This window comes from Neolamprologus brichardi, chromosome 9, assembly GCF_056152115.1.
Source record: "Neolamprologus brichardi isolate AB-2024 chromosome 9, ASM5615211v1, whole genome shotgun sequence".
Lineage (NCBI taxonomy): Eukaryota > Metazoa > Chordata > Actinopteri > Cichliformes > Cichlidae > Neolamprologus > Neolamprologus brichardi.
Window position 1 is genome coordinate 23657173 of NC_142112.1, and position 25877 is coordinate 23683049.

The 25877-nt window shown below is 35.6% G+C and overlaps 1 long non-coding RNA gene across 1 annotated transcript; it reads right to left on the minus strand.

Moving 5' to 3' along the window:
* Positions 1-23924: 23924 nt before the first annotated feature.
* On the minus strand, positions 23925-25805 carry LOC148101447 (uncharacterized). Its single transcript, XR_015719569.1, has 2 exons — positions 25766-25805; positions 23925-24969 (listed from the first exon to the last, which is right to left on the minus strand). It is a non-coding gene; the product is annotated as an uncharacterized LOC148101447 (long non-coding RNA).
* Positions 25806-25877: the final 72 nt, after the last annotated feature.

The following is a 25877-nucleotide window of genomic DNA, read 5'->3' on the forward strand; positions in this document are numbered from 1 at the left end:
CCCAGTTTCTGTTTTTAACCTCATTAAACCAAGTTTACATTTTCCTCTAAAGGGGCTGCAACACCCAGCTACACAAAACCTTCACTTTTCCAACAGTTTCACTCTTTGAATATTTTTCATTTCTTACAATCAGAATTTTCCAATAGATTTGTAGAAGAAAATTATTTTTCTTTCATGCATCACCAACTGAACCTTTTATGTAAACGTTTCAAGTTGCAGCCTAACCTCATTTAATTTTGCTTAGCAAAGTACTTTTCAACTCTAATAATTAGTAAGAGTATATTTCTTATCATCTATTGGTCATCTCACCTGATAAACCTCAATGAACATTATAACACAGGAGTGATTGTCTCTAAAAATGGGCTCCTGCACGCTTGCAGACATTTTTCCATCACAACTTATGGATGATGAATGACTTGATTGAAGCTGTGAAAACATTACTGATAACCTTCTTGTGATATTACATTAAAGCCAATTTTTTATTAAAATCAGGGACTTTTCTAACTGACCTCTGACCTTTGAGCAGCAGTGTGTACTGTATGTAACTGTATGTAACTGTATCTGACCTGGATTTTATCACCAGTTTCAAATAAGAATTTTCTTTAAAGTGTGTCTTTAAATACAAATGAAGTTCAACTTTAGCAAGGCTGATGGTAAACTGGCCCTAACAAGTCCACTTTATTGCGTGCTCATTGACTTTCTCCTATCAGAGCTGTTTAACAAGCCCACTTGATACATGCTGATTAATCTATCACGCGTATCAGTGGCTCATGGTTGCTTAAAGCCTATGTCTGAACTTGAGCACAGAGGCAGAGCATCATTCAATCCTTGAATCCCATCATTCAAGGATGACAAACTCCACTTTCTCTGCATCAAGACAGCTCATAACTTTTTAACAGTCTCTCCTGATGGTCTCATATCATCTGCTCTAATCAATAATTACAATGTAGACCACAGCTCAAAGGTCTGAGGTGAATTAGAAATGTCTTGTTTTCTGAATAGACTCAAATTTGGTTTCAGATTGAATCACAGCAATTAATCAAAAGCTTAAATAATCATATAAATGCTTAATATTAACACTGATCACAAATCATGAATGATTTTTAATAGAATATCTACAGAGGTGTTCAGAGACCCATTTTCAGCAATAATCCCTCCTGTGTTCAGTGGTACATTGTCTTATCTAATGCAAGTTTAACACATTAAAAGCCTAACTTATCACTCAAAACAGCTTTTTAAGACATTTTAGCACAAACTCAAACTATTGTGGGGATTAAAGAAACAATAAATGTGTCTGGATCATCCCAGTTTCTGTTTTTAACCTCATTAAACCAAGTTTACAGTTTCCTCTAAAGTGGCTGCAACACCCAGCTGCACAAAACCTTCACTTTTCCAACAGTTTCACTCTTTGAATATTTTTCATTTCTTACAACCAGAATTTTCCAATAGATTTGTAGAAGAAAATTATTTTTCTTTCATGCATCACCAACTGAACCTTTTATGTAAACGTTTCAAGTTGCAGCCTAACCTCATTTAATTTTGCTTAGCAAAGTACTTTTCAACTCTAATAATTAGTAAGAGTATATTTCTTATCATCTATTGGTCATCTCACCTGATAAACTTCAATGAACATTATAACACAGGAGTGATTGTCTCTAAAAATGGGCTCCTGCACGCTTGCAGACATTTTTCCATCACAACTTATGGATGATGAATGATTTGATTAAAGCTGTGAAAACATTACTGATAACCTTCATGTGATATTACATTAAAGCCAATTTTTTATTAAAATCAGGGACTTTTCTAACTGACCTCCAACCTTTGAGCAGCAGTGTGTATGTTTGTATGTAACTGTATCTGACCTGGATTTTATCACCAGTTTCAAATACGAATTTTCTTTAAAGTGTGTCTTTAAATACAAATGAAGTTCAACTTTAGAAAGGCTGATGGTAAACTGGCCCTAACAAGTCCACTTTATTGCGTGCTCATTGACTTTCTCCTATCAGAGCTCTTTAACAAGCCCACTTGATACATGCTGATTAATCTATCACACGTATCAGTGGCTCATGGTTGCTTAAAGCCTATGTCTGAACTTGAGCACAGAGGCAGAGCATCATTCAATTCTTGAATCCCATCATTCAAGGATGACAAACTCCACTTTCTCTGCATCAAGACAGCTCATAACTTTTTAACAGTCTCTCCTGATGGTCTCATATCATCTGCTCTAATCAATAATTACAATGTAGACCACAGCTCAAAGGTCTGAGGTGAATTAGAAATGTCTTGTTTTCTGAATAGACTCAAATTTGGTTTCAGATTGAATCACAGCAATTAATCAAAAGCTTAAATAATCATATAAATGCTTAATATTAACACTGATCACAAATCATGAATGATTTTTAATAGAATATCTACAGAGGTGTTCAGAGACCCATTTTCAGCAATAATCCCTCCTGTGTTCAGTGGTACATTGTCTTATCTAATGCAAGTTTAACACATTAAAAGCCTAACTTATCACTCAAAACAGCTTTTTAACACATTGTAGCACAAACTCAAACTATTGTGGGGATTAAAGAAACAATAAATGTGTCTGGATCATCCCAGTTTCTGTTTTTAACCTCGTTAAACCAAGTTTACATTTTCCTCTAAAGGGGCTGCAACACCCAGCTGCACATAACCTTCACTTTTCAAACAGTTTCACTCTTTGAATATTTTTCATTTCTTACAATCAGAATTTTCCAATAGATTTGTAGAAGAAAATTATTTTTCTTTCATGCATCACCAACTGAACCTTTTATGTAAACGTTTCAAGTTGCAGCCTAACCTCATTGAATTTTGCTTAGCAAAGTACTTTTCAACTCTAATAATTAGTAAGAGTATATTTCTTATCATCTATTGGTCATCTCACCTGATAAACTTCAATGAACATTATAACACAGGAGTGATTGTCTCTAAAAATGGGCTCCTGCACGCTTGCAGACATTTTTCCATCACAACTTATGGATGATGAATGACTTGATTAAAGCTGTGAAACATTACTGATAACCTTCATGTGATATTACATTAAAGCCAATTTTTTATTAAAATCAGGGACTTTTCTAACTGACCTCTGACCTTTGAGCAGCAGTGTGTATGTTTGAATGTAACTGTATCTGACCTGGATTTTATCACCAGTTTCAAATAAGAATTTTCTTTAAAGTGTGTCTTTAAATACAAATGAAGTTCAACTTTAGCAAGGCTGATGGTAAACTGGCCCTAACAAGTCCACTTTATTGCGTGCTCAGTGACTTTCTCCTATCAGAGCTGTTTAACAAGCCCACTTGATACATGCTGATTAATCTATCACGCGTATCAGCGGCTCATGGTTGCTTAAAGCCTATGTCTGAACTTGAGCACAGAGGCAGAGCATCATTCAATCCTTGAATCCCATCATTCAAGGATGACAAACTCCACTTTCTCTGCATCAAGACAGCTCATAACTTTTTAACAGTCTCTCCTGATGGTCTCATATCATCTGCTCTAATCAATAATTACAATGTAGACCACAGCTCAAAGGTCTGAGGTGAATTAGAAATGTCTTGTTTTCTGAATAGACTCAAATTTGGTTTCAGATTGAATCACAGCAATCAATCAAAATAATCATATAAATGCTTAATATTAACACTGATCACAAATCATGAATGATTTTTAATAGAATATCTACAGAGGTGTTCAGAGACCCATTTTCAGCAATAATCCCTCCTGTGTTCAGTGGTACATTGTCTTATCTAATGCAAGTTTAACACATTAAAAGCCTAACTTATCACTCAAAACAGATTTTAAGACATTTTAGCACAAACTCAAACTATTGTGGGGATTAAAGAAACAATAAATGTGTCTGGATCATCCCAGTTTCTGTTTTTAACCTCATTAAACCAAGTTTACATTTTCCTCTAAAGGGGCTGCAACACCCAGCTACACAAAACCTTCACTTTTCCAACAGTTTCACTCTTTGAATATTTTTCATTTCTTACAATCAGAATTTTCCAGTAGATCTGTAGAAGAAAATTATTTTTCTTTCATGCATCACCAACTGAACCTTTTATGTAAACGTTTCAAGTTGCAGCCTAACCTCATTTAATTTTGCTTAGCAAAGTACTTTTCAACTCTAATAATTAGTAAGAGTATATTTCTTATCATCTATTGGTCATCTCACCTGATAAACCTCAATGAACATTATAACACAGGAGTGATTGTCTCTAAAAATGGGCTCCTGCACGCTTGCAGACATTTTTCCATCACAACTTATGGATGATGAATGACTTGATTGAAGCTGTGAAAACATTACTGATAACCTTCTTGTGATATTACATTAAAGCCAATTTTTTATTAAAATCAGGGACTTTTCTAACTGACCTCTGACCTTTGAGCAGCAGTGTGTACTGTATGTAACTGTATGTAACTGTATCTGACCTGGATTTTATCACCAGTTTCAAATAAGAATTTTCTTTAAAGTGTGTCTTTAAATACAAATGAAGTTCAACTTTAGCAAGGCTGATGGTAAACTGGCCCTAACAAGTCCACTTTATTGCGTGCTCATTGACTTTCTCCTATCAGAGCTGTTTAACAAGCCCACTTGATACATGCTGATTAATCTATCACGCGTATCAGTGGCTCATGGTTGCTTAAAGCCTATGTCTGAACTTGAGCACAGAGGCAGAGCATCATTCAATTCTTGAATCCCATCATTCAAGGATGACAAACTCCACTTTCTCTGCATCAAGACAGCTCATAACTTTTTAACAGTCTCTCCTGATGGTCTCATATCATCTGCTCTAATCAATAATTACAATGTAGACCACAGCTCAAAGGTCTGAGGTGAATTAGAAATGTCTTGTTTTCTGAATAGACTCAAATTTGGTTTCAGATTGAATCACAGCAATTAATCAAAAGCTTAAATAATCATATAAATGCTTAATATTAACACTGATCACAAATCATGAATGATTTTTAATAGAATATCTACAGAGGTGTTCAGAGACCCATTTTCAGCAATAATCCCTCCTGTGTTCAGTGGTACATTGTCTTATCTAATGCAAGTTTAACACATTAAAAGCCTAACTTATCACTCAAAACAGCTTTTTAAGACATTTTAGCACAAACTCAAACTATTGTGGAGATTAAAGAAACAATAAATGTGTCTGGATCATCCCAGTTTCTGTTTTTAACCTCATTAAACCAAGTTTACAGTTTCCTCTAAAGTGGCTGCAACACCCAGCTGCACAAAACCTTCACTTTTCCAACAGTTTCACTCTTTGAATATTTTTCATTTCTTACAACCAGAATTTTCCAATAGATTTGTAGAAGAAAATTATTTTTCTTTCATGCATCACCAACTGAACCTTTTATGTAAACGTTTCAAGTTGCAGCCTAACCTCATTTAATTTTGCTTAGCAAAGTACTTTTCAACTCTAATAATTAGTAAGAGTATATTTCTTATCATCTATTGGTCATCTCACCTGATAAACTTCAATGAACATTATAACACAGGAGTGATTGTCTCTAAAAATGGGCTCCTGCACGCTTGCAGACATTTTTCCATCACAACTTATGGATGATGAATGATTTGATTAAAGCTGTGAAAACATTACTGATAACCTTCATGTGATATTACATTAAAGCCAATTTTTTATTAAAATCAGGGACTTTTCTAACTGACCTCCAACCTTTGAGCAGCAGTGTGTATGTTTGTATGTAACTGTATCTGACCTGGATTTTATCACCAGTTTCAAATACGAATTTTCTTTAAAGTGTGTCTTTAAATACAAATGAAGTTCAACTTTAGAAAGGCTGATGGTAAACTGGCCCTAACAAGTCCACTTTATTGCGTGCTCATTGACTTTCTCCTATCAGAGCTGTTTAAGAAGCCCACTTGATACATGCTGATTAATCTATCACGCCTATCAGTGGCTCATGGTTGCTTAAAGCCTATGTCTGAACTTGAGCACAGAGGCAGAGCATCATTCAATCCTTGAATCCCATCATTCAAGGATGACAAACTCCACTTTCTCTGCATCAAGACAGCTCATAACTTTTTAACAGTCTCTCCTGATGGTCTCATATCATCTGCTCTAATCAATAATTACAATGTAGACCACAGCTCAAAGGTCTGAGGTGAATTAGAAATGTCTTGTTTTCTGAATAGACTCAAATTTGGTTTCAGATTGAATCACACCAATTAATCAAAAGCGTAAATAATCATATAAATGCTTAATATTAACACTGATCACAAATCATGAATGATTTTTAATAGAATATCTACAGAGGTGTTCAGAGACCCATTTTCAGCAATAATCCCTCCTGTGTTCAGTGGTACATTGTCTTATCTAATGCAAGTTTAACACATTAAAAGTCTAACTTATCACTCAAAACAGCTTTTTAAGACATTTTAGCACAAACTCAAACTATTGTGAGGATTAAAGAAACAATAAATGTGTCTGGATCATCCCAGTTTCTGTTTTTAACCTCATTAAACCAAGTGTACATTTTCCTCTACAGGGGCTGCAACACCCAGCTGCACAAAACCTTCACTTTTCCAACAGTTTCACTCTTTGAATATTTTTCATTTCTTACAATCAGAATTTTCCAATAGATTTGTAGAAGAAAATTATTTTTCTTTCATGCATCACCAACTGAACCTTTTATGTAAACGTTTCAAGTTGCAGCCTAACCTCATTTAATTTTGCTTAGCAAAGTACTTTTCAGCTCTAATAATTAGTAAGAGTATATTTCTTATCATCTATTGGTCATCTCACCTGATAAACTTCAATGAACATTATAACACAGGAGTGATTGTCTCTAAAAATGGGCTCCTGCACGCTTGCAGACATTTTTCCATCACAACTTATGGATGATGAATGATTTGATTAAAGCCGTGAAAACATTACTGATAACCTTCATGTGATATTACATTAAAGCCAATTTTTTATTAAAATCAGGGACTTTTCTAACTGACCTCTGACCTTTGAGCAGCAGTGTGTACTGTATGTTTGTATGTAACTGTATCTGACCTGGATTTTATCACCAGTTTCAAATACGAATTTTCTTTAAAGTGTGTCTTTAAATACAAATGAAGTTCAACTTTAGCAAGGCTGATGGTAAACTGGCCCTAACAAGTCCACTTTATTGCGTGCTCATTGACTTTCTCCTATCAGAGCTGTTTAACAAGCCCACTTGATACATGCTGATTAATCTATCACGCGTATCAGTGGCTCATGGTTGCTTAAAGCCTATGTCTGAACTTGAGCACAGAGGCAGAGCATCATTCAATCCTTGAATCCCATCATTCAAGGATGACAAACTCCACTTTCTCTGCATCAAGACAGCTCATAACTTTTTAACAGTCTCTCCTGATGGTCTCATATCATCTGCTCTAATCAATAATTACAATGTAGACCACAGCTCAAAGGTCTGAGGTGAATTAGAAATGTCTTGTTTTCTGAATAGACTCAAATTTGGTTTCAGATTGAATCACAGCAATCAATGAATATAATCATATAAATGCTTAATATTAACACTGATCACAAATCATGAATGATTTTTAATAGAATATCTACAGAGGTGTTCAGAGACCCATTTTCAGCAATGATCCCTCCTGTGTTCAGTGGTACATTGTCTTATCTAATGCAAGTTTAACACATTAAAAGTCTAACTTATCACTCAAAACAGCTTTTTAAGACATTTTAGCACAAACTCAAACTATTGTGGGGATTAAAGAAACAATAAATGTGTCTGGATCATCCCAGTTTCTGTTTTTAACCTCGTTAAACCAAGTTTACATTTTCCTCTAAAGGGGCTGCAACACCCAGCTGCACAAAACCTTCACTTTTCCAACAGTTTCACTCTTTGAATATTTTTCATTTCTTACAATCAGAATTTTCCAATAGATTTGTAGAAGAAAATTATTTTTCTTTCATGCATCACCAACGGAACCTTTTATGTAAACGTTTCAAGTTGCAGCCTAACCTCATTTAATTTTGCTTAGCACAGTACTTTTCAACTCTAATAATTAGTAAGAGTATATTTCTTATCATCTATTGGTCATCTCACCTGATAAACTTCAATGAACATTATAACACAGGAGTGATTGTCTCTAAAAATGGGCTCCTGCACGCTTGCAGACATTTTTCCATCACAACTTATGGATGATGAATGATTTGATTAAAGCTGTGAAAACATTACTGATAACCTTCATGTGATATTACATTAAAGCCAATTTTTTATTGAAATCAGGGACTTTTCTAACTGACCTCTGACCTTTGAGCAGCAGTGTGTACTGTATGTTTGTATGTAACTGTATCTGACCTGGATTTTATCACCAGTTTCAAATAAGAATTTTCTTTAAAGTGTGTCTTTAAATACAAATGAAGTTCAACTTTAGCAAGGCTGATGGTAAACTGGCCCTAACAAGTCCACTTTATTGCGTGCTCATTGACTTTCTCCTATCAGAGCTGTTTAACAAGCCCACTTGATACATGCTGTTTAATCTATCACGCGTATCAGTGGCTCATGGTTGCTTAAAGCCTATGTCTGAACTTGAGCACAGAGGCAGAGCATCATTCAATCCTTGAATCCCATCATTCAAGGATGACAAACTCCACTTTCTCTGCATCAAGACAGCTCATAACTTTTTAACAGTCTCTCCTGATGGTCTCATATCATCTGCTCTAATCAATAATTACAATGTAGATCACAGCTCAAAGGTCTGAGGTGAATTAGAAATGTCTTGTTTTCTGAATAGACTCAAATTTGGTTTCAGATTGAATCACAGCAATCAATGAATATAATCATATAAATGCTTAATATTAACACTGATCACAAATCATGAATGATTTTTAATAGAATATCTACAGAGGTGTTCAGAGACCCATTTTCAGCAATGATCCCTCCTGTGTTCAGTGGTACATTGTCTTATCTAATGCAAGTTTAACACATTAAAAGTCTAACTTATCACTCAAAACAGCTTTTTAAGACATTTTAGCACAAACTCAAACTATTGTGGGGATTAAAGAAACAATAAATGTGTCTGGATCATCCCAGTTTCTGTTTTTAACCTCGTTAAACCAAGTTTACATTTTCCTCTAAAGGGGCTGCAACACCCAGCTGCACAAAACCTTCACTTTTCCAACAGTTTCACTCTTTGAATATTTTTCATTTCTTACAATCAGAATTTTCCAATAGATTTGTAGAAGAAAATTATTTTTCTTTCATGCATCACCAACTGAACCTTTTATGTAAACGTTTCAAGTTGCAGCCTAACCTCATTTAATTTTGCTTAGCAAAGTACTTTTCAACTCTAATAATTAGTAAGAGTATATTTCTTATCATCTATTGGTCATCTCTACTGATAAACTTCAATGAACATTATAACACAGGAGTGATTGTCTCTAAAAATGGGCTCCTGCACGCTTGCAGACATTTTTCCATCACAACTTATGGATGATGAATGATTTGATTAAAGCTGTGAAAACATTACTGATAAACTTCATGTGATATTACATTAAAGCCAATTTTTTATTGAAATCAGGGACTTTTCTAACTGACCTCTGACCTTTGAGCAGCAGTGTGTACTGTATGTTTGTATGTAACTGTATCTGACCTGGATTTTATCACCAGTTTCAAATAAGAATTTTCTTTAAAGTGTGTCTTTAAATACAAATGAAGTTCAACTTTAGCAAGGCTGATGGTAAACTGGCCCTAACAAGTCCACTTTATTGCGTGCTCATTGACTTTCTCCTATCAGAGCTGTTTAACAAGCCCACTTGATACATGCTGATTAATCTACTGTATCACGCGTATCAGTGGCTCATGGTTGCTTAAAGCCTATGTCTGAACTTGAGCACAGAGGCAGAGCATCATTCAATCCTTGAATCCCATCATTCAAGGATGACAAACTCCACTTTCTCTGCATCAAGACAGCTCATAACTTTTTAACAGTCTCTCCTGATGGTCTCATATCATCTGCTCTAATCAATAATTACAATGTAGACCACAGCTCAAAGGTCTGAGGTGAATTAGAAATGTCTTGTTTTCTGAATAGACTCAAATTTGGTTTCAGATTGAATCACAGCAATAAATCAAAATAATCATATAAATGCTTAATATTAACACTGATCACAAATCATGAATGATTTTTAATAGAATATCTACAGAGGTGTTCAGAGACCCATTTTCAGCAATGATCCCTCCTGTGTTCAGTGGTACATTGTCTTATCTAATGCAAGTTTAACACATTAAAAGCCTAATTTATCACTCAAAACAGCTTTTTAAGACATTTTAGCACAAACTCAAACTATTGTGGGGATTAAAGAAACAATAAATGTGTCTGGATCATCCCAGTTTCTGTTTTTAACCTCGTTAAACCAAGTTTACATTTTCCGCTAAAGGGGCTGCAACACCCAGCTGCACAAAACCTTCACTTTTCCAACAGTTTCACTCTTTGAATATTTTTCATTTCTTACAATCAGAATTTTCCAATAGATTTGTAGAAGAAAATTATTTTTCTTTCATGCATCACCAACTGAACCTTTTATGTAAACGTTTCAAGTTGCAGCCTAACCTCATTGAATTTTGCTTAGCAAAGTACTTTTCAACTCTAATAATTAGTAAGAGTATATTTCTTATCATCTATTGGTCATCTCACCTGATAAACTTCAATGAACATTATAACACAGGAGTGATTGTCTCTAAAAATGGGCTCCTGCACGCTTGCAGACATTTTTCCATCACAACTTATGGATGATGAATGATTTGATTAAAGCTGTGAAAACATTACTGATAACCTTCATGTGATATTACATTAAAGCCAATTTTTTATTAAAATCAGGGACTTTTCTAACTGACCTCTGACCTTTGAGCAGCAGTGTGTATGTTTGTATGTAACTGTATCTGACCTGGATTTTATCACCAGTTTCAAATAAGAATTTTCTTTAAAGTCTGTCTTTAAATACAAATGAAGTTCAACTTTAGCAAGGCTGATGGTAAACTGGCCCTAACAAGTCCACTTTATTGCGTGCTCATTGACTTTCTCCTATCAGAGCTGTTTAACAAGCCCACTTGATACATGCTGATTAATCTATCACGCGTATCAGTGGCTCATGGTTGCTTAAAGCCTATGTCTGAACTTGAGCACAGAGGCAGAGCATCATTCAATCCTTGAATCCCATCATTCAAGGATGACAAACTCCACTTTCTCTGCATCAAGACAGCTCATAACTTTTTAACTGTCTGTCCTGATGGTCTCATATCATCTGCTCTAATCAATAATTACAATGTAGACCACAGCTCAAAGGTCTGAGGTGAATTAGAAATGTCTTGTTTTCTGAATAGACTCAAATTTGGTTTCAGATTGAATAACAGCAATCAATCAAAATAATCATATAAATGCTTAATATTAACACTGATCACAAATCATGAATGATTTTTAATAGAATATCTACAGAGGTGTTCAGAGACCCATTTTCAGCAATAATCCCTCCTGTGTTCAGTGGTACATTGTCTTATCTAATGCAAGTTTAACACATTAAAAGCCTAACTTATCATTCAAAACAGCTTTTTAAGACATTTTAGTACAAACTCAAGCTATTGTGGGGATTAAAGAAACAATAAATGTGTCTGGATCATCCCAGTTTCTCTTTTTAACCTCATTAAACCAAGTTTACATTTTCCTCTAAAGGGGCTGCAACACCCAGCTGCACAAAACCTTCACTTTTCCAACAGTTTCACTCTTTGAATATTTTTCATTTCTTACAATCAGAATTTTCCAATAGATTTGTAGAAGAAAATTATTTTTCTTTCATGCATCACCAACTGAACCTTTTATGTAAACGTTTCAAGTTGTAGCCTAACCTCATTGAATTTTGCTTAGCAAAGTACTTTTCAACTCTAATAATTAGTAAGAGTATATTTCTTATCATCTATTGGTCATCTCACCTGATAAACTTCAATGAACATTATAACACAGGAGTGATTGTCTCTAAAAATGGGCTCCTGCACGCTTGCAGACATTTTTCCATCACAACTTATGGATGATGAATGATTTGATTAAAGCTGTGAAAACATTACTGATAACCTTCATGTGATATTACATTAAAGCCAATTTTTTATTGAAATCAGGGACTTTTCTAACTGACCTCTGACCTTTGAGCAGCAGTGTGTATGTTTGTATGTAACTGTATCTGACCTGGATTTTATCACCAGTTTCAAATAAGAATTTTCTTTAAAGTGTGTCTTTAAATACAAATGAAGTTCAACTTTAGCAAGGCTGATGGTAAACTGGCCCTAACAAGTCCACTTTATTGCGTGCTCATTGACTTTCTCCTATCAGAGCTGTTTAAGAAGCCCACTTGATACATGCTGATTAATCTATCACGCGTATCAGTGGCTCATGGTTGCTTAAAGCCTATGTCTGAACTTGAGCACAGAGGCAGAGCATCATTCAATCCTTGAATCCCATCATTCAAGGATGACAAACTCCACTTTCTCTGCATCAAGACAGCTCATAACTTTTTAACAGTCTCTCCTGATGGTCTCATATCATCTGCTCTAATCAATAATTACAATGTAGATCACAGCTCAAAGGTCTGAGGTGGATTAGAAATGTCTTGTTTTCTGAATAGACTCAAATTTGGTTTCAGATTGAATCACAGCAATTAATCAAAATAATCATATAAATGCTTAATATTAACACTGATCACAAATCATGAATGATTTTTAATAGAATATCTACAGAGGTGTTCAGACACCCATTTTCAGCAATAATCCCTCCTGTGTTCAGTGGTACATTGTCTTATCTAATGCAAGTTTAACACATTAAAAGCCTAACTTATCACTCAAAACAGATTTTAAGACATTTTAGCACAAACTCAAACTATTGTGGGGATTAAAGAAACAATAAATGTGTCTGGATCATCCCAGTTTCTGTTTTTAACCTCATTAAACCAAGTTTACATTTTCCTCTAAAGGGGCTGCAACACCCAGCTGCACAAAACCTTCACTTTTCCAACAGTTTCACTCTTTGAATATTTTTCATTTCTTACAACCAGAATTTTCCAATAGATTTGTAGAAGAAAATTATTTTTCTTTCATGCATCACCAACTGAACCTTTTATGTAAACGTTTCAAGTTGCAGCCTAACCTCACTGAATTTTGCTTAGCAAAGTACTTTTCAACTCTAATAATTAGTAAGAGTATATTTCTTATCATCTATTGGTCATCTCACCTGATAAACTTCAATGAACATTATAACACAGGAGTGATTGTCTCTAAAAATGGGCTCCTGCACGCTTGCAGACATTTTTCCATCACAACTTATGGATGATGAATGATTTGATTAAAGCTGTGAAAACATTACTGATAACCTTCATGTGATATTACATTAAAGCCAATTTTTTATTAAAATCAGGGACTTTTCTAACTGACCTCGGACCTTTGATCAGCAGTGTGTATGTTTGTATGTAACTGTATCTGACCTGGATTTTATCACCAGTTTCAAATATGAATTTTCTTTAAAGTGTGTCTTTAAATACAAATGAAGTTCAACTTTAGCAAGGCTGATGGTAAACTGGCCCTAACAAGTCCACTTTATTGCGTGGTCATTGACTTTCTCCTATCAGAGTTGTTTAACAAGCCCACTTGATACATGCTGATTAATCTATCACGCGTATCAGTGGCTCATGGTTGCTTAAAGCCTATGTCTGAACTTGAGCACAGAGGCAGAGCATCATTCAATCCTTGAATCCCATCATTCAAGGATGACAAACTCCACTTTCTCTGCATCAAGACAGCTCATAACTTTTTAACAGTCTCTCCTGATGGTCTCATATCATCTGCTCTAATCAATAATTACAATGTAGACCACAGCTCAAAGGTCTGAGGTGAATTAGAAATGTCTTGTTTTCTGAATAGACTCAAATTTGGTTTCAGATTGAATCACAGCAATTAATCAAAAGCTTAAATAATCATATAAATGCTTAATATTAACACTGATCACAAATCATGAATGATTTTTAATAGAATATCTACAGAGGTGTTCAGAGACCCATTTTCAGCAATAATCCCTCCTGTGTTCAGTGGTACATTGTCTTATCTAATGCAAGTTTAACACATTAAAAGCCTAACTTATCACTCAAAACAGCTTTTTAAGACATTTTAGCACAAACTCAAACTATTGTGGGGATTAAAGAAACAATAAATGTGTCTGGATCATCCCAGTTTCTGTTTTTAACCTCGTTAAACCAAGTTTACATTTTCCTCTAAAGGGGCTGCAACACCCAGCTGCACAAAACCTTCACTTTTCCAACAGTTTCACTCTTTGAATATTTTTCATTTCTTACAATCAGAATTTTCCAATAAATTTGTAGAAGAAAATTATTTTTCTTTCATGCATCATCAACTGAACCTTTTATGTAAATGTTTCAAGTTGCAGCCTAACCTCATTTAATTTTGCTTAGCAAAGTACTTTTCAACTCTAATAATTAGTAAGAGTATATTTCTTATCATCTATTGGTCATCTCACCTGATAAACTTCAATGAACATTATAACACAGGAGTGATTGTCTCTAAAAATGGGCTCCTGCACGCTTGCAGACATTTTTCCATCACAACTTATGGATGATGAATGATTTGATTAAAGCTGTGAAAACATTACTGATAACCTTCATGTGATATTACATTAAAGCCAATTTTTTATTAAAATCAGGGACTTTTCTAACTGACCTCGGACCTTTGAGCAGCAGTGTGTAGTGTATGTTTGTATGTAACTGTATCTGACCTGGATTTTATCACCAGTTTCAAATACAAATTTTCTTTAAAGTCTGTCTTTACATACAAATGAAGTTCAACTTTAGCAAGGCTGATGGTAAACTGGCCCTAACAAGTCCACTTTATTGCGTGCTCATTGACTTTCTCCTATCAGAGCTGTTTAACAAGCCCACTTGATACATGCTGATTAATCTATCACGCGTATCAGTGGCTCATGGTTGCTTAAAGCCTATGTCTGAACTTGAGCACAGAGGCAGAGCATCATTCAATCCTTGAATCCCATCATTCAAGGATGACAAACTCCACTTTCTCTGCATCAAGACAGCTCATAACTTTTTAACAGTCTCTCCTGATGGTCTCATATCATCTGCTCTAATCAATAATTACAATGTAGATCACAGCTCAAAGGTCTGAGGTGGATTAGAAATGTCTTGTTTTCTGAATAGACTCAAATTTGGTTTCAGATTGAATCACAGCAATTAATCAAAATAATCATATAAATGCTTAATATTAACACTGATCACAAATCATGAATGATTTTTAATAGAATATCTACAGAGGTGTTCAGACACCCATTTTCAGCAATAATCCCTCCTGTGTTCAGTGGTACATTGTCTTATCTAATGCAAGTTTAACACATTAAAAGCCTAACTTATCACTCAAAACAGATTTTAAGACATTTTAGCACAAACTCAAACTAGTGTGGGGATTAAAGAAAAAATAAATGTGTCTGGATCATCCCAGTTTCTCTTTTTAACCTCGTTAAACCAAGTTTACATTTTCCTCTAAAGGGGCTGCAACACCCAGCTGCATAAAACCTTCACTTTTCCAACAGTTTCACTCTTTGAATATTTTTCATTTCTTACAATCAGAATTTTCCAATAGATTTGTAGAAGAAAATTATTTTTCTTTCATGCATCACCAACTGAACCTTTTATGTAAACGTTTCAAGTTGCAGCCTAACCTCATTGAATTTTGCTTAGCAAAGTACTTTTCAACTCTAATAATTAGTAAGAGTATATTTCTTATCATCTATTGGTCATCTCACCTGATAAACTTCAATGAACATTATAACACAGGAGTGATTGTCTCTAAAAATGGGCTCCTGCACGCTTGCAGACATTTTTCCATCACAACTTATGGATGATGAATGATTTGATTAAAGCTGTGAAAACATTACTGATAACCTTCATGTGATATTACATTAAAGCCAATTTTTTTTTGAAATCAGGGACTTTTCTAACTGACCTCTGACCTTTGAGCAGCAGTGTGTATGTTTGTATGTAACTGTATCTGACCTGGATTTTATCACCAGTTTCAAATAAGAATTTTCTTTAAAGTGTGTCTTTAAATACAAATGAAGTTCAACTTTAGCAAGGCTGATGGTAAACTGGCCCTAACAAGTCCACTTTATTGCGTGCTCATTGACTTTCTCCTATCAGAGCTGTTTAACAAGCCCACTTGATACATGCTGATTAATCTATCACGCGTATCAGTGGCTCATGGTTGCTTAAAGCCTATGTCTGAACTTGAGCACAGAGGCAGAGCATCATTCAATCCTTGAATCCCATCATTCAAGGATGACAAACTCCACTTTCTCTGCATCAAGACAGCTCATAACTTTTTAACAGTCTCTCCTGATGGCCTCATATCATCTGCTCTAATCAATAATTACAATGTAGACCACAGCTCAAAGGTCTGAGGTGAATTAGAAATGTCTTGTTTTCTGAATAGACTCAAATTTGGTTTCAGATTGAATCACAGCAATTAATCAAAAGCGTAAATAATCATATAAATGCTTAATATTAACACTGATCACAAATCATGAATGATTTTTAATAGAATATCTACAGAGGTGTTCAGACACCCATTTTCAGCAATAATCCCTCCTGTGTTCAGTGGTACATTGTCTTATCTAATGCAAGTTTAACACATTAAAAGTCTAACTTATCACTCAAAACAGATTTTTAAGACATTTTAGCACAAACTCAAACTATTGTGGGGATTAAAGAAACAATAAATGTGTCTGGATCATCCCAGTTTCTGTTTTTAACCTCGTTAAACCAAGTTTACATTTTCCTCTAAAGGGGCTGCAACACCCAGCTGCACAAAACCTTCACTTTTCCAACAGTTTCACTCTTTGAATATTTTTCATTTATTACAATCAGAATTTTCCAATAGATTTGTAGAAGAAAATTATTTTTCTTTCATGCATCACCAACTGAACCTTTTATGTAAACGTTTCAAGTTGCAGCCTAACCTCATTTAATTTTGCTTAGCAAAGTACTTTTCAACTCTAATAATTAGTAAGAGTATATTTCTTATCATCTATTGGTCATCTCACCTGATAAACTTCAATGAACATTATAACACAGGAGTGATTGTCTCTAAAAATGGGCTCCTGCACGCTTGCAGACATTTTTCCATCACAACTTATGGATGATGAATGATTTGATTAAAGCTGTGAAAACATTACTGATAACCTTCATGTGATATTACATTAAAGCCAATTTTTTATTGAAATCAGGGACTTTTCTAACTGACCTCTGACCTTTGAGCAGCAGTGTGTATGTTTGTATGTAACTGTATCTGACCTGGATTTTATCACCAGTTTCAAATAAGAATTTTCTTTAAAGTGTGTCTTTAAATAGAAATGAAGTTCAACTTTAGCAAGGCTGATGATAAACTGGCCCTAACAAGTCCACTTTATTGCGTGCTCATTGACTTTCTCCTATCAGAGCTGTTTAACAAGCCCACTTGATACATGCTGATTAATCTATCACGCGTATCAGTGGCTCATGGTTGCTTAAAGCCTATGTCTGAACTTGAGCACAGAGGCAGAGCATCATTCAATCCTTGAATCCCATCATTCAAGGATGACAAACTCCACTTTCTCTGCATCAAGAAAGCTCATAACTTTTTAACAGTCTCTCCTGATGGTCTCATATCATCTGCTCTAATTAATAACCATACACTATAATTACAATGTAGACCACAGCTCAAAGGTCTGAGGTGAATTAGAAATGTCTTGTTTTCTGAATAGACTCAAATTTGGTTTCAGATTGAATCACAGCAATTGATCAAAATAATCATATAAATGCTTAATATTAACACTGATTACAAATCATGAATGATTTTTAATAGAATATCTACAGAGGTGTTCAGAGACCCATTTTCAGCAATAATCCCTCCTGTGTTCAGTGGTATATTGTCTTATCTAATGCAAGTTTAACACATTAAAAGCCTAACTTATCACTCAAAACAGCTTTTTAAGACATTTTAGCACAAACTCAAACTATTGTGGGGATTAAAGAAACAATACATGTGTCTGGATCATCCCAGTTTCTGTTTTTAACCTCGTTAAACCAAGTTTACATTTTCCTCTAAAGAGGCTGCAACACCCAGCTGCACAAAACCTTCACTTTTCCAACAGTTTCACTCTTTGAATATTTTTCATTTCTTACAATCAGAATTTTCCAGTAGATTTGTAGAAGAAAATTATTTTTCTTTCATGCATCACCAACTGAACCTTTTATGTAAACGTTTCAAGTTGCAGCCTAACCTCATTGAATTTTGCTTAGCAAAGTACTTTTCAACTCTAATAATTAGTAAGAGTATATTTCTTATCATCTATTGGTCATCTCACCTGATAAACTTCAATGAACATTATAACACAGGAGTGATTGTCTCTAAAAATGGGCTCCTGCACGCTTGCAGACATTTTTCCATCACAACTTATGGATGATGAATGATTTGATTAAAGCTGTGAAAACATTACTGATAACCTTCATGTGATATTACATTAAAGACAATTTTTTATTAAAATCAGGGACTTTTCTAACTGACCTCTGACCTTTGAGCAGCAGTGTGTATGTTTGTATGTAACTGTATCTGACCTGGATTTTATCACCAGTTTCAAATACGAATTTTCTTTAAAGTGTCTCTTTAAATACAAATGAAGTTCAACTTTAGCAAGGCTGATGGTAAACTGGCCCTAACAAGTCCACTTTATTGCGTGCTCATTGACTTTCTCCTATCAGAGCTGTTTAACAAGCCCACTTGATACATGCTGATTAATCTATCACGCGTATCAGTGGCTCATGGTTGCTTAAAGCCTATGTCTGAACTTGAGCACAGAGGCAGAGCATCATTCAGTCCTTGAATCCCATCATTCAAGGATGACAAACTCCACTTTCTCTGCATCAAGACAGCTCATAACTTTTAACAGTCTCTCCTGATGGTCTCATATCATCTGCTCTAATCAATAACCATACACTATCATTACAATGTAGACCACAGCTCAAAGGTCTGAGGTGAATTAGAAATGTCTTGTTTTCTGAATAGACTCAAATTTGGTTTCAGATTGAATCACAGCAATTAATCAAAAGTGTAAATAATCATATAAATGCTTAATATTAACACTGATCACAAATCATGAATGATTTTTAATAGAATATCTACAGAGGTGTTCAGAGACCCATTTTCAGCAATAATCCCTCCTGTGTTCAGTGGTACATTGTCTTATCTAATGCAAGTTTAACACATTAAAAGCCTAACTTATCACTCAAAACAGCTTTTTAAGACATTTTAGCACAAACTCAAACTATTGTGGGGATTAAAGAAACAATAAATGTGTCTGGATCATCCCAGTTTCTGTTTTTAACCTCGTTAAACCAAGTTTACATTTTCCTCTAAAGGGGCTGCAACACCCAGCTGCACAAAACCTTCACTTTTCCAACAGTTTCACTCTTTGAATATTTTTCATTTCTTACAATCAGAATTTTCCAGTAGATTTGTAGAAGAAAATTATTTTTCTTTCATGCATCATCAACTGAACCTTTTATGTAAATGTTTCAAGTTGCAGCCTAACCTCATTTAATTTTGCTTAGCAAAGTACTTTTCAACTCTAATAATTAGTAAGAGTATATTTCTTATCATCTATTGGTCATCTCACCTGATAAACTTCAATGAACATTATAACACAGGAGTGATTGTCTCTAAAAATGGGCTCCTGCACGCTTGCAGACATTTTTCCATCACAACTTATGGATGATGAATGATTTGATTAAAGCTGTGAAAACATTACTGATAACCTTCATGTGATATTACATTAAAGCCAATTTTTTATTAAAATTAGGGACTTTTCTAACTGACCTCGGACCTTTGAGCAGCAGTGTGTAGTGTATGTTTGTATGTAACTGTATCTGACCTGGATTTTATCACCAGTTTCAAATACAAATTTTCTTTAAAGTCTGTCTTTACATACAAATGAAGTTCAACTTTAGCAAGGCTGATGGTAAACTGGCCCTAACAAGTCCACTTTATTGCGTGCTCATTGACTTTCTCCTATCAGAGCTGTTTAACAAGCCCACTTGATACATGCTGATTAATCTATCACGCGTATCAGTGGCTCATGGTTGCTTAAAGCCTATGTCTGAACTTGAGCACAGAGGCAGAGCATCATTCAATCCTTGAATCCCATCATTCAAGGATGACAAACTCCACTTTCTCTGCATCAAGACAGCTCATAACTTTTTAACAGTGTCTCTCTGTCCTCATGCTTTTATATATTCTTCTGCAATAGATAACTATACGCTATCATTGCAATCTACACTACAGCTCAAAAGTTTGAAGTCAATTTTCACCTGGTTTATAACCATGTGATCAGTTCACACATCAGTGTCTTAAAAACGCTCATTTTTTTAGCTGTGTCTATCATCAAAAATTGATTTGACTGCAAACTCTCCCTAACAAGTTCACTTTATTGCGTGCTCATCAATCTCCTCTACAGCTCAAAAGTTTGAAGTCAGTTAGAAACGTCTTTTTTCTTAAAAAAAACAAGATTCTTTTCATATTTTGTAAATTAGTTGTGAATGCAAATAAATATTATTGCTTAAAACTTGCATTGATCACCAATTATGATTGATGTTTGATAAAATATTAACTGGTGTATGGATTACAACAATAATAGCGAGTGTGTAGATTATATTACCTATCCTCAGTTTATCACATTAAATCTCAGCCTACTGGTGACCCAGCATTTTTCAAAATACAACCGTGCTGACCAACATCATTTTTTCAAGTAATATAAAAATCAATTTTATTTATTACCTTTTTAAACATCTGATTTTTCTTTCTAATGTCATTAAAACAAGTTTGCACATTTGTATAACAACAGATCTTTTAAGCTTTCAGTTTATTTCTCAGTGTGACACATAGATTTGTTTTCGTCTCTTTCAATAAGAAAGTCAAATCTTCAAACCCTAAAGCAATCTTTGTTTCTTTCAATCATTCCAATATTTTTCATCTCCTGTTAATTGCAGTTAACCAGGGCTTAGCTACTCTGATCTACAGTGATTTTGGGGGGTGTGGATTTGTTTTACACAGGCGCAGAGCCTTTTTCTACAAAATTACAAACAAACTGCATTTTTTTTAAATTACCATTAACATTAATGTAAACTGACAAGTAACTCAACATGTGACACAGTGATCAGTAGAGAAGAAAGAAAATAACCCATTTCAAAATTTCTACTTCAGATCAAAATTATTGTTCTGATTAAGGAAACAGTAAATTTGGCCACGTTATTGTTCTGATCCTCCAATTTTCCCTTTCCAATGTGAATAAATAAAATTCAGCTTTTGTTGTTTTTTAAATAAAAACAGATGCACACCCAGATATTTCTTACAGTAAGAATCCTCCAACAACCTTTCAAAAGAAACATTTTTTGTCTTTCCTCAATTTTGTGACTAACTGAACCCACAAACCTGAAGCTCGAGACCCCAAACTAACCAAATGTAATGTTTCCTTAATCAGCACAGTAATTTTTAACTCTTTGTGTGTTATGTTTACTCACAGTTTTGATGCTTGCTTCTTTGACTTGATCCACGATTAGCTCTGCACCATCGCTCTGCTGTTTTCTCTCTCCTCATGCTTCTCCTTCATGCGTCCTGTCCTCAAATATAATCCAACCTGCCTCCTTGTTTCCTCCTTGATTTGTATTTGCAAAATATCCAGTTAAATTAAGAGAAATCCATAAAAAGTTTTCCTGCTTCAAAAGCTCTTCCAGTTGCCTGTCTTCTTGTCCTCTTTTAAATGTGCATTTTTCTACATTTGCATTTATTTGACTTCACATTGCCATGACAACACAACACAGAGCATCATGGTAGTTTAAAGCAGGTGGTTCTGTCCTCTGCAGAAATGCTGGTGTTCCATAGTGATGTAAAAGTATGTTAATAATCTTTAAACAGACACTCACTGATCCTGTAAGAGCAGGAATTTAACTACAAACCCTCACAGTCCCCATCAGTATCATTCATTCTGCTCTGCAGCAATGGTCACAGTGGCTGCTTTAAGCATGTTTGCCCCATAGAAATCCACTGATGTTCAGTGAGTCCCTTTGACACATATTTAGACCTTCATAATTTTCAGGGTGCATGAGTGTTATATCTCCAGCTCATCCTAAACATTGCACCAACACGTAAAATACATACGTCCTCAAGATTTTGATTTGTTTAATTTTAATTTAAACTTGTTTTATTCTGAATAAATGTGTGAGATGGCCCTCATTCCTCTAAATCCACGTCCAGGTTTGGGTGACTACTTGGATTAGGGGAGTATTATTTAGAGCAATGTTTGTCACTTTGGTTAATTGCTCAACTCAGGCCGTTTTTGTTCGGTCTTTTTCTAACTGAACTTTCACATTTAACATGCTAACTGAAGCCTGTAGAGTCTGAGATGTAGCTCTTTTGTTTTCTGTATTGTACAATCTGACTTAGGGATGAATTTGCTGGGATTGGTGACTGTGTTGCATGATTTGAATAATCTTAAGCTGATAGTGAATGAAAAATACTATAAAAAGCTGCTGTGGTTTTAATTTTCCAAGAGAGCTGCACATAATGCAGAGACGAGCGCACGGGGGATATCCAAATTCTAGGAAGGCAGCCTGTTGCTGTACACAGGCAGATTCTTCTCAGTCATAGTTCTTAACAACTTGACTGTTTTCTCAAACCGCACAAAGAGTGCTGTTTCCATTCTGGGAAGTCTACTCATTGGTGTAGGCAGCTCTTCAAACTCCTGAACATCCTCAGTCTTCAACACACTACAAGCATTTCATCTCTCTTGACTCCAGGTTCATGTTGGTGGACCCAGTTACCTTCATCTGGACCTCATTCAATTGTTGATTCCTTGAGTCATGAAGTCGTATTTCTCATAGACAATGTGAATTCATTGTTTTATTGACATGAAGTAAATGTCATTGGTGGAAAAAAAAGTTGATATTTAATTAAACCTTAAAAGTGCAGAAAAACTCTTGGTGGATTTTACATCAAAAACATTGATTCTTCAAAGTTTATATTTTCATATTAGGTCATGAATAATCTGAAAAAGAGAAGACACCCATGCCTCTCATTACAGAAGCATAAACATGACACGGAGAAAAATTATAATGAGACAAAATAATCACAGCAGCAGGTGACTGTGCTGGATCTCACTGAAAAAAGCTGAACCGACAAATCGAACTGTATGTAGAGATGTATGTAGACAATACTGACAGTAGCAACATGACACAGACAAAAAGAGTACATGTAGCATATTTTTATTTATGGTGCAATGTTGCAGAGTGCAAAGATGTTGAAAAAAAGTATGCAAAAAATAAGTAGTTACTATATAGAGAGTATATACATGAGGATTACAGTGCCCTGTAGCGCTCTGTTGGACTGCTTTGATGTTAGTGTCTATATTGGATGATTGGACGCTGCTGAGTAAGGTGAGCAGGGATAATGGAGATGGGCTCCTCCTGAAGTCTGCTGTCATCTGTACTGTTTTGCACATATTCTGTTATTCTTGTTCGTGGAATGACAATCCCAGTACCTTCAGTAAATGTTCATGACTTCTCTGCAAGTCTTTTAAGATACAGCACAATGTTTTTATTTTTAACTGGCTGTGTTCATCATCTGTGTGGTTTGGTCAAAAAAATTTGAGAATTTATGTTCATAAAAGTAAGAAGGGTTTCAAGAAATATCTGCATCAGCCTAAAAATGTTTGAAAACACAGCTCACAGGAGTAAATATATTTGCTTGCTTTATTTCTAATGGTGGAAATTTTAGAAAGAAAATCTACTCAAGTGTTTTAAGAGGAGGAAGACTCAGCTTTTATTAAACCAACAACAATTAATACCATTAATACCCGTTTGTGATCAGGTGGGGCCCTCCAGTGGAAATGAAACAAACTGCAAGTACTGGACTGCTGGAGCTTGCGTGATCACTCTGCTGACAGGAGGCTGCGACAGACCACTGCAGTGCTTCTGTTTATTCAGTCGGGAAACAGTGATCGAACGTGTCATCCATGACACCAGGATCAGTCACACGTCCTCCGTGAAATAGAAGTTTTAGTCCTTTTCTTGTTGAGAGATCTTTACATCTCTGATAATCAGAGAAAATTATCAGATCAAGGCAGAAGCACTCAAAAGTAAAATACCAACGTACGTAGTGAATACAGCTCCTGTTGTTAAGCAAGTACAACAGATCACGTTTAACAACGACGACTTAGTTTGGAGGATTGGCGATTTCTTATAAGGTACACTTGAGGCTGATGGAAGTGTCGTTCTCTTTGCTGGTGATTTGGTACCAAATCAAATTTTTGGACAGACAGATTTTTGACACTGTATGAAAAGTTAAAGAATGATCAAAGCTTGTAGATCTCATCCTGAGGGATGGACTGATGAAGACTCGTCCAAAATGTCACAGTAATCCATCAACCCAGCAGTTGTTGAACCGATTCCTGATGAAGACAGTGCATAGTAAACATTTGAATTCAATACATGTAAAAAGGACGTCTAAGGTCAACAAATGATTTCAAACTCAGACAACCATTTGACTCCATTTTTAAAAAACTCTTTTTGTACAATAATTTTGTCTTGGAAGAAGCACACGGGCGACTGTTTTACAATGATGGTAAATTAATACAGTAATGACACTGGAATATATTTGTGTGTCGGGGAAGAGGTCAGAGATGTCTGGGTGGTGAACAGCCTGCAGCGAGGACTCAGCAGCAGTTCACAGTTTCAGCTCCAGCCTGGATTTAAACCTCGAGTGAAAGAGCTCCTTTCATGAAGCAGGACTTCATTTCACCTTCGGAGGCGTGTAGTGGATTCTGCACCTTTCGTTGAAAACCTGAACCGAGGAAACGTCAGTAAGTAACACATGATAACGACGGCTCTGTCATGGTCTGGGTGAGCAGCTGGGATTTTCCATCAGTGCCAGAGCACCCTTGGCTCCGCACGTGGGCAGGACTTCCTCAGCTTCACGCATCTGGAGCTAATTGGGGCAATCAGACCAAAGAAGGATTTAAGCTCTGCGCTGTCATCTCCTCCCTGCCAGTTCGTCAACTACCTGATGTTGGTAACCGGCTCCCACGTTCATGCTGCTAATCTCAAGTTGTTTGACTCAAGCTGTTTCTTGTGCTTCAGGACCTATTCTCCAGTGTCGACTGCTGCTCACCACTTGGATCTCAGCTCCTTTCCACCTCACTAAGAAATATCTCCATACCTCACCTGCCTGCCCTCCTGCTCACTCACCACTTTGGATCCACCGAACCCCAGGTCAGCCTGCAAGTAAGCTGAAAAGACTCTCATACTTACCCTCTCTGTTAATCCACTTCAACCCAGCTCTAACGCCGCTCTCCTCTCTCCCCAGTGTGACCAATACTTACCTGTCTATATCCAGTTGTCCTCACGTTCATGCCACGCTAATAGTTCCACGGCTACGTTTCCACACCGCAGTTTGCCACGTTATTGTGTTTTCAACCATATTATATATTCACCAATAAATTGTGTTCAAACGCCCTCTTGCCTCCGCTGTGTGTCTGCGCTTGGGTTCTGTTCAAGTTGCTGGCCTCCGTCCAGCGTGACAGGCTCATTATGTGTGACTGTAGGACGAGTCAGTGACGAGAACAGCGAGCAAACTGTACCTTCAGACTTCTGTCATTTACAACTTCTTCAACGTTAAGCTCTGACTGCATCAACTTTAACTGGGGACAGAAAAAAAGTTCTTTTATTATTATATTTGCTCTAATAAGACAG